Source organism: Silurus meridionalis, chromosome 8, assembly GCF_014805685.1.
Source record: "Silurus meridionalis isolate SWU-2019-XX chromosome 8, ASM1480568v1, whole genome shotgun sequence".
NCBI lineage: Eukaryota > Metazoa > Chordata > Actinopteri > Siluriformes > Siluridae > Silurus > Silurus meridionalis.
Window position 1 is genome coordinate 15,863,189 of NC_060891.1, and position 8,690 is coordinate 15,871,878.

Consider the following 8,690-nt stretch of genomic DNA (forward strand, 5'->3'; position numbering starts at 1 on the left):
AGTAACAGAACAGGGGAAACACATAGCAGTAGTGTTCGCGCTGCACCAGGCCCGGACACCTGCCTGTGTCCCTTTTTGCATATGTACACAATATACTTAATGGGTCAGTAGCTGGAGCAGAAAGAGCTGATTCGGAGGCGGGCTGGCAGTGCAAACAGGGTTTCAGCTGAGGCGCAGCCCTCAGTTAGCTGCGCTCTTTTCAGATAATTCAGAGACAAAGGGAACTGATTTCAGCCTGCTTTCACACACATCCAGCCAGTACACAGTTTTATTTTTTATGCCTACACAAACAGCACTTCACACACCTCTTTCCCATGAGACACAGAACTGAGCCTGCACTGCCTCTGCTTAGTTTTTTGAAGATCCTTTTAAAAAATCCGTCCTTGATTATGCATATTTAGCATACACTACGTATGGGTCAAAGAAGGTTGTCAAATTGTTTCATAATAAAAGTAATATTCTTAAAATATTCCTAAAAAGCTTATTATGTATTTTCTTATGTTTTTTCAAGCTTCAGCTTTTAGACACAAAACAGACACAGACTTTTGACCTAAATACAGTACATATATTATATAAGCAGGGCGTTCAATTTATTGATGAAAAAATGTGTACCCTTCTCTGATCATATCTCTGGCACCTTTATTTTTTGCTTTAGTTTACTTTACTCCTGTTTAAACTTCATTATGGATTTTATTTTAGAGGATATTCGCAGATCTAAGGAGAACCTTTAGGTCGGCCTTAAAACTGTTGCCTTACTTATACCCATTCACAATTTTAGTAGCTATACATTTCCTTTCATTCCTGCATTCTTTAAGGAAGAAAGGACGAACAGTTTGTTTTCCACAGTAAAGCGCAGATGCCTGCTTTTGCAGGAGGTTAATAATAATCCTCAGTATTGCCTATTCAGTAGGTTTGACTGAATGCTTCTATTACTGAACCTTCCTGTTTGACCTTGAAGCTTAGGCTTTTGTGACCTTGATTGCTGATGTCAGAGATGTTTTAAGCCAGGAGGAAAAGTACAACAGAAACAGTAGTCATACAGTATGAATCAATATTTTTGTACAATAAGCTATAATTAGCTTACCATATTAAATGCTAGTTTGTGTGTCTGAATGGAATTAAATATGCAAGTCTGGATTTGATAGCTGTTTACTATACACTTAAGTTTGTTATATTTTCAGAAGACCATATTATAATTCTACACATTTAAAAACTGATCTAAATTACCATATAGTTTTAATATTTGCTTTTTATTTGAAAGTTAATTCAAGTTTTACTGAATTAAATTTGCTGGCTGGTATATTTTGACTGAAGTTTGCATTTTATTCAGGAGATGCTGCCGTTAACAGGTGTCATGATTTTGGAAAAATCATGAAAAAGTGTTTGCGTGATCGATCATTCATGAAATAGTATTTCTTTCTTGCTCACGACTTTATTTCTCACAGGAAATCATTTTATTTAGTTTCCTGTTTCTATCAGTTTTTCTCTCTCTCTCTCTCTCTCTCTCTCTCTCTCTCTCACACACACACACACACACACACACACACACACACACACACACACTTTCTCTCTCTATTTAGAAGGTCGGACTCTTCGAGCTCTCTGTGTCTGTGTGACTCCAGAGTCAAGGAATTCCCGCTCTGTCATGGGAAAGTGTTCGGGGAGAGAGAGGAGAGCTTTGCCACTCCAAATCTCCCTTTGTCTGAGAGCCCTTAATTGGGTCCTCTATTCCAAAGGAAGGTGCTAAAAGAGGGACTTGAAATTTATTTTTCCCTATCAATTAAACAAAACGAACAATATGGGCCCTCAGCACGAGAACGGCCGCTTCTTCTGGCTCACCCTTTTTTTTATTGGGGGGAGGGCCAGGGGAGTAAAGCTGTGGGAATTGCATGCTCTCAGTACGGCCGTGTTGATGCCGGAGCAGGAGTGCGAGGAGGCTGTATTTACACGGCTTAAGCTTGTCACTGTGGCTGTGGACTGCACAGATAACCTGACTATTACAAGCGCCACGTCTGCGTGCAGAGATGGCAGTCAGCTGCTTCGTATTAGGCCAATTTAATTAGACTCGTTTCAACAGAATTAATTAGCGGAGTGCCACGTTCAAATAGGGAGGTGATTGAAATCATTATTTTTTTTTGTGCCCCCTTTAAGAAGCATTGTTTCATAATTTCGTTTCCGAAATACTTTAATGGGATCTAGGGTCTTTTAGCTGTGTCTCCAGGATTTTGGAAACTGGTTTAAATCTTTTTCGCATTGTTCACTTAATTGCTCAGCACGATGTTATGAACGTTGGCCGTTTTTTTAATACGGTGCACTCCATTTTGACAGTGCAGTAAAAGAGGTATGAACGATTCTAATTACAGTTACAGTCGACACCGTTTGTAATATGCTTGCATGGGAATTTTCGCAGGAATATTATTTAAAAACAGGCATACTTCAGATTTACTGTGATGAGTCATCCACTTTTTTGCCATCCACTTCTCTGAGGCCAATTTAAAATTGTGTGTATGAGTATGTGTATATACGTGTGTGTGTGTGTGTGTGTGTGTGTGTGTGTGTGTGTGTGTGTATAGATATTGCATGCCCTCCCTTTCCATGTGTTGTGCTTGATTTGACTTCACACAACTGTGTCCTCTGCCCTCTCTGATATAAATGTTGCACTTTGATAAACATATGAGAAAAGGTGCTGATATTTGCACTGTAAAATAAAAATTCTCTCCATCTCAGCACACAGGCTTTACTTCTGAAGTATACATCTCCGCAACATTTGATCTGGAGATAAGTAGAGTGGGGGGAAAAAAGGAAAAGATTTGCATATTTCAGTGTTGCTCCGCTGCATGTGGTAGGTAAATTTTTAATCAGTACAGAGGAAAAATTAATTTGCTATCCCAGAAAGAAGGCGTAGGACCAGTGGGATGCTTACTGTTTCATTAGCAGTGTTTTGTCAAAACAGCACCAACTGGCAGAGGATGAGAGAAAGATAGAGAGAGAGAGAGAGAGAGAGAGACAGATGGAAAGCGAGGAAGACTTCACATGTTGCTAGATCTTAAAGTGCGTAATATATGCACTCTCATGCACCTATGCTGGCATCTTTTTCTCCAATTTTGCATAAAGAATGGAGATGCTATAGGTATAACACTGAGAGTCTGCCGAATAAACGAACGCCTGCACTTTTTTGTTTCTTGCTCTCAGCAGGACGAGCGAGTCTCTGAGACAATCCTGGCGCATGCCGCTCTCTCTGCTCGGCTTCTTTTGCTTTAAGGCGAAAGCTCGCCTGGAGAATTTTAGATGTTCAGTCTATCGATATCCTCACGGCGAGTTGATTAATTATATAAGGCAGAGCGCAGGCGTGCGTTTCTGGCCGCAACCTGTTTTTTTTTTTCTTCCCTTCCCGCCTCCGAGGGAAGGCTGCATGAAGGCAGATGGAAAGAGCGAAAGGAAGAATGAAAGGCGTTCTTGCCAAGTCTCAGCTGAGGGGGAAACAATTTAGAGTGTTAGCAACTGTTTGATAAGAGGTTAACAACAGTGCGAGCCTTCCTCCTACACTCAGAGAACAGTGCAAGACCAGTGGGAGAGCAGCCGCAGCACAGCCTGGAAACCTGCAGCATGAATGCAGTGATGTACAGTTTTGTAGAAAAGATTGAATTTTTTTTTTAAAAAGCGAGTAATTATATAAAGTATAGAAAGCAAGCTTGACACAGCCATAAAAGATATCCAACTTAGATGAGCTCATGGATTAAGATTAAAAACGTTGCTAGATTGGAAATAATTGCATGATTCATTTCGAGCTTCTGTGTACACGTTTCTGCCCAAGAATTGATCTCTATTCTCAGCTTGAAACAACTAATATACTTAGTGTTTGTATGAAGTCTACTTGAAGTAATTGTGTGAAGAAAATGTACAAAATGCTGGTTAGTGTCGGTTTAAGAGGTCAGTAAAACCAACATGCAGGATGCTATGCTGATTTACATTCTTTTTCTCCACCAAGGAATCAGCAATGATTAGACTGATGGTGAGGACTGACAGCATATTTCTCCGATGTCCAGACTGGCTAGCAAATGCGTGGCCTCTGTAAGGTGCAACCTGATGAAGCGTGACCTTCCTTTCCCTCTACTCCTCTTCCACGTGTCCCTTCCTCCCTTCTCTGACCTCCTCTGCAATTGGAGCTCATGCTGCACTGCATATCTCAGGCTTGGGGGCCTGGGGCTCAATTTTGGAGCTCCCATGGCTGACTATAAATTACCTATGAGCAGTGTGTGTTCATTTGTACAAGCAGACCTCAGCGATTGGTGACGAGTAAAGTGAATCTGTGCAGTGGACCTGGGGATTCATTGCAGTTAGAGACCACTTGCAGCTACAGCTATAAAAAAAAAAGGTCACTGGTTAGATCATGAGCTAGCTGTATATTTCCTTTGCATACACATTTTTATCTTTTCATCCATCTCGGCTTTGCAGTAAGTGGTGTTCCACAACCCATGTGCTTGTGTGAAAAAAAGGTAGCAACAAGAAAATGCCCTTGTGTGATGCTGGATGCTCATTGGCTGGCACCATGATGCATTTCTCTGATTCTTTCCCAGAGAGCTTTAGAAGGATATAAGCTTTGTGCATTTGGCTGGGGGAGTTTGGTCTGCCTTTCATGAAAGAAAAGCGATTTCTTCTCTCCTGTATAAGAGCTCCACTAGTGGACTGTAAAAAGCTGCACACACACACATACAGTGAGTCTGGATATTTTACAGTTAAAAAAACTTCACTGTCATTTTCAATTAAATATGTCTGTCTGTCTGTCTGTCTGTCTGTCTGTCTATCTATCTATCTATCTATCTATCTATCTATCTATCTATCTATCCATCCATCCATCCATCCATCCATCCATCCATCCATCCATCCATCCATCCATCCATCCATCCATCCATCCATCCATCCATCCATCCATCCATCTATCTATCTATCTATCTATCTATCACCCCACTTTAAATGGGAATAATATAAATACAAATAAAACACCAGACAATTATTTTGATCCAGTTTCGGTTAGTGTCCAATTTGTTGTTGTTTTTTTTTAAGTGGAACCTGGTGTGATCTGCTTTTATAGCTTAACCACCCCTAGATTAGATGTGCTGTGCATACTATGATGCTTTTTGTCTCGCAGCGGTTGTATAGACTGGTTATTTGAATTCTTCTAGGTTTGGCCTTGTGCATTCTTCTTTGACTTGTCATCAACAAGGAATTTTTGCTGCTTACTAGATGTTTGGCAGTGTCCTTCTTATAGACTGCTGTGCACGGAAATCCCAGGAGTTTCTAAAATAAATATGCAAAAACAATAACCATCCTAGGGTAAGATCTAATGCCCCTTCCTGAAACTGTTCCCCATCCTACTTTCCAATTCTTGATGTGAACAACCAAAGCTGCCAGGTTGTATCTGCATATTTATAGCCACCTTAGCATGTGCATTAGCTTAGCTTAACATTAATTAACTTGTACATTCAGTAGATTTGGCTCTTCTCAGGTTGTTAGCATGAGCCTATGATAGTGTCAGAGAGCTGGAGAGATGAGGGAATAAAACACCACTGTGTTGTATCACGCGTTGCTATAGCAGTCCCAGGTCCAACGTTTTTTCTCTCTCTTTTTTTCTGAGTGCGACAGGATCCGCTGGCTGGAGCATTGTTCATTTGTTTCTTTCTGGAAGGTTGCTCCTGGAAGGCTGTTTTCTTACTCGCCTTTGGGCACTTTACCCACTGCTCGGTGCCAAAGTGCACTCATCTGCAAAACTCTCCAAGCACCCTTTAACACATTTACCTCACTTCAGCTACCTTAAATATGTGCTTTTGCAAGAAAAGCGGCACATTTCACAAGCTACACAATTATGATTTATGTCCAAACATTTTAGAGAAAAGTGTTGCAAAGCTTTTTTTGTAAGAAATAGAAATGAGAAGCAGCAAAAAAAAAAAAAACCCACATAATTTACTTCACTGTATAGCAAAGATATATACATTATCTAGTCTAGCTTGTCTGTGCTCAGTGGTCCATTGATACCCATTTGTCTTGTTTTTAGTGAAAAGTAAAGCAGTGCATAAAGTTAATACACTAAAATGTGCAGCCGAATGCTGATTTACTACACAGCTGGCTCTCAGCATATACAATTTTGGCTATATAGAAAGGGCAACTCCTGAGTGAGATTTAAGTCTATTGTTCAAAATAATATTCTGGGCTTAGTCTCTATTCACCCATGGAGTGATAATGATCCTGGTATTTTGGGGAATTTCTATAACTATGCAAGCTTGTATAATATTATAAATAATTGTAATCGTTTTGAGGTAAATGGTTAAGTGTAGACTCTAGAGTGACTGGCACATGTTTCAGCACATTTTTAGGAATATACAGTAGTTCATTATTTAATATACAGAAAATGTGTATTGCTTGTTTTTTTTAGACACCTAATGTATTAAGTTTTAAAGTAGAGTATTCCAGGAAGTATTACCATTATGTGTGCCATCTCCTTCTCTTTTATCTTATTAGTCTTTTGTTACTGGAAATCTGGAAATTACAAACTATTTTTGTATCATATTCTTAATTTTTATTCCTTTTCATTGTGAAACATTTTTTCTATCTTTTCTAAATGCTGAACAAATCTTTTTCTTTTTCTTTCGGGTTCTCCCATTAGCGGTCGCCACAGCGGATCATCCATCTCCATTCCCCCCTGTCCTCTACATCTGCCTCTTTCACACCAACTACCTGCATGTCTTCCCTCACCACATCCATAAACCGCCTCCTTGGTCTTCCTCTTTTCCTCCTTCTTGGTGGCTCCATCCTCATATACCCCATGTCCCTCTTCTGCACATGTCCAAACCATCTCAATCTTGCCTCCCTCACCTTGTCTCCAAAACGTCCTACATGCGCTGTCCCTCTAATAAACTTATTTCTAACCTTGTCCATCCTCGTCACTCCCAACAAAAACTTCAACATCTTACGAAAACCTCAACATCTTAAATGCTGAGCAAATACTCTCCACAAAAAAGTTTGTGGACACCTGACTATAAGATTCATGTGTGCTTTTTGACCATCCCAGTTCACATTTTGTCCCCATTTGCTGTTATAATAACTTCCACTCTTCTGGAAAAATGTTTCAAGTCAGGTACTGATTGTCCAGAGTGCAGTCATCATTCCAGTTCATCCCAAAGGTTTTCAGTAGGATTGAGGTCAGAGTTGTAGTAGGCCACTAAATCTCTTCCACACCAACCAAGTACACTAGATCTTCAAGGAGCTCACTTTGTGTGTCATTATGGAACAGATTTGGGTCTCCTAGTTCAGGTGAAAGAAAAATCTAATTGTAGCACATCTGAGTAATTTTGTCCATGTAGTATATTTTTAAATCTTTAATGGTTTGAATCTATCTATCTATCTATCTATCTGTCTGTCTGTCTGTCTGTCTGTCTGTCTGTCTGTCTGTCTGTCTGTCTGTCTGCCATAGTACCAATCTCTACTTCACCAAGTAACAAGGACATTCACATTCCTCTATTAAATCCTAAACGTTTTTAATGCTTGCTTAAGAGTATGCTATCCTGTGTTGATTTTAAATAAATAACATAAACCATCACTTATAGCCATATTTACAGATTATATTATTATTATTATTATTATGGTCCCCTGGTGGTCTAGTGGTTAAGATGCAGCGCTCCCACCGCTGCGACCCGGGTTCGATTCCCGGTCAGGGAACCATCCCCAGCCACTCTCAGTGCCGGTCCCAAGCCCGGATAAATTGGGGAGGGTTGCGTTAGGAAGGGCATCCAGCGTAAAACATGTGCCAAATCAAACGTGCGGAGGATCCGCTGTGGCGACCCCTAACGGGAGAAGCCGAAAGAAAGTTTATTATATTATTATAATTATATTATTATTAATGTAGCTTCCAGCCTTATTGTACAATTCTGTCTTTAAGCATTCATTTGCATTGCTTTTAAATTCAAGCCTATGCACATTAGCCCTGAGACTTTAAGTACAAAACAATATTTATTTATTTTTTTACAAATGTTAAAAGTGATTGACTAACATGATGGGGTTAGTGGAAAATCATGCAAAATCTAATTTTATTTTTGAACACAGAGAACCTTTTCTTAAGAGGTTACACATTTAAAACACAGCAACACAAAATGAAAGAACATATTCATGCATTATCTTTACATCTGTATTTAAAGGCAGTGTTTGCAAAAGTAGGTAAATGCTGTTTGTTTCACAAGCCTGATTTTTGACAGAGCTGTAGAGTCTAAATAGAGAGTTGTGTTTGTTTTCTTGCCCAGCCGCAGCAGGGAGGCATGTTTACCTGTTGTGTATTGCCTCCCCGCGGCCTGCCTCTCAAATGCAGAGTATCATGCGATCAAATCCAACAAAGTCCAATTCATCATGACGGGTGTGAAACAGGCTTGACCCTCAACCCCTGACCCCTGGCTTTCTGATTGGAGGAAGGCAGAGGGGCCTGCAGTGCTCCGAGCTGCCGCACACCCCCTCCACTGCCGTGAAATCGATAACGCTATATCTTTGCTTGAGACCTGCGCACTGACCCTGATTGCTGCTCTCACGCCAAAACGCAATTGGTCTGAACAGTGGGGCCTGGGAATAAAACAAGCCGGTGCTGATGTGGAACAGCTCCCCTGCCTTATGCTCTGAGAGAGCCGTTCACCTTGGCTCGGGTTATAATT

At 40.4% G+C, this 8,690-nt stretch overlaps 1 protein-coding gene and 1 non-coding gene across 4 annotated transcripts in view; both read left to right on the forward strand.

Moving 5' to 3' along the window:
- Nucleotides 1–8,690, forward strand: part of LOC124390344 (neuronal PAS domain-containing protein 3) — a 220,455-nt gene that overhangs the window by 19,269 nt on the left and 192,496 nt on the right. The gene's annotated exons all lie outside the window — the stretch shown is intronic.
- trnag-ccc lies at nt 7,641–7,713 on the forward strand. The gene has a single exon. It is a non-coding gene; the product is annotated as a tRNA-Gly (tRNA).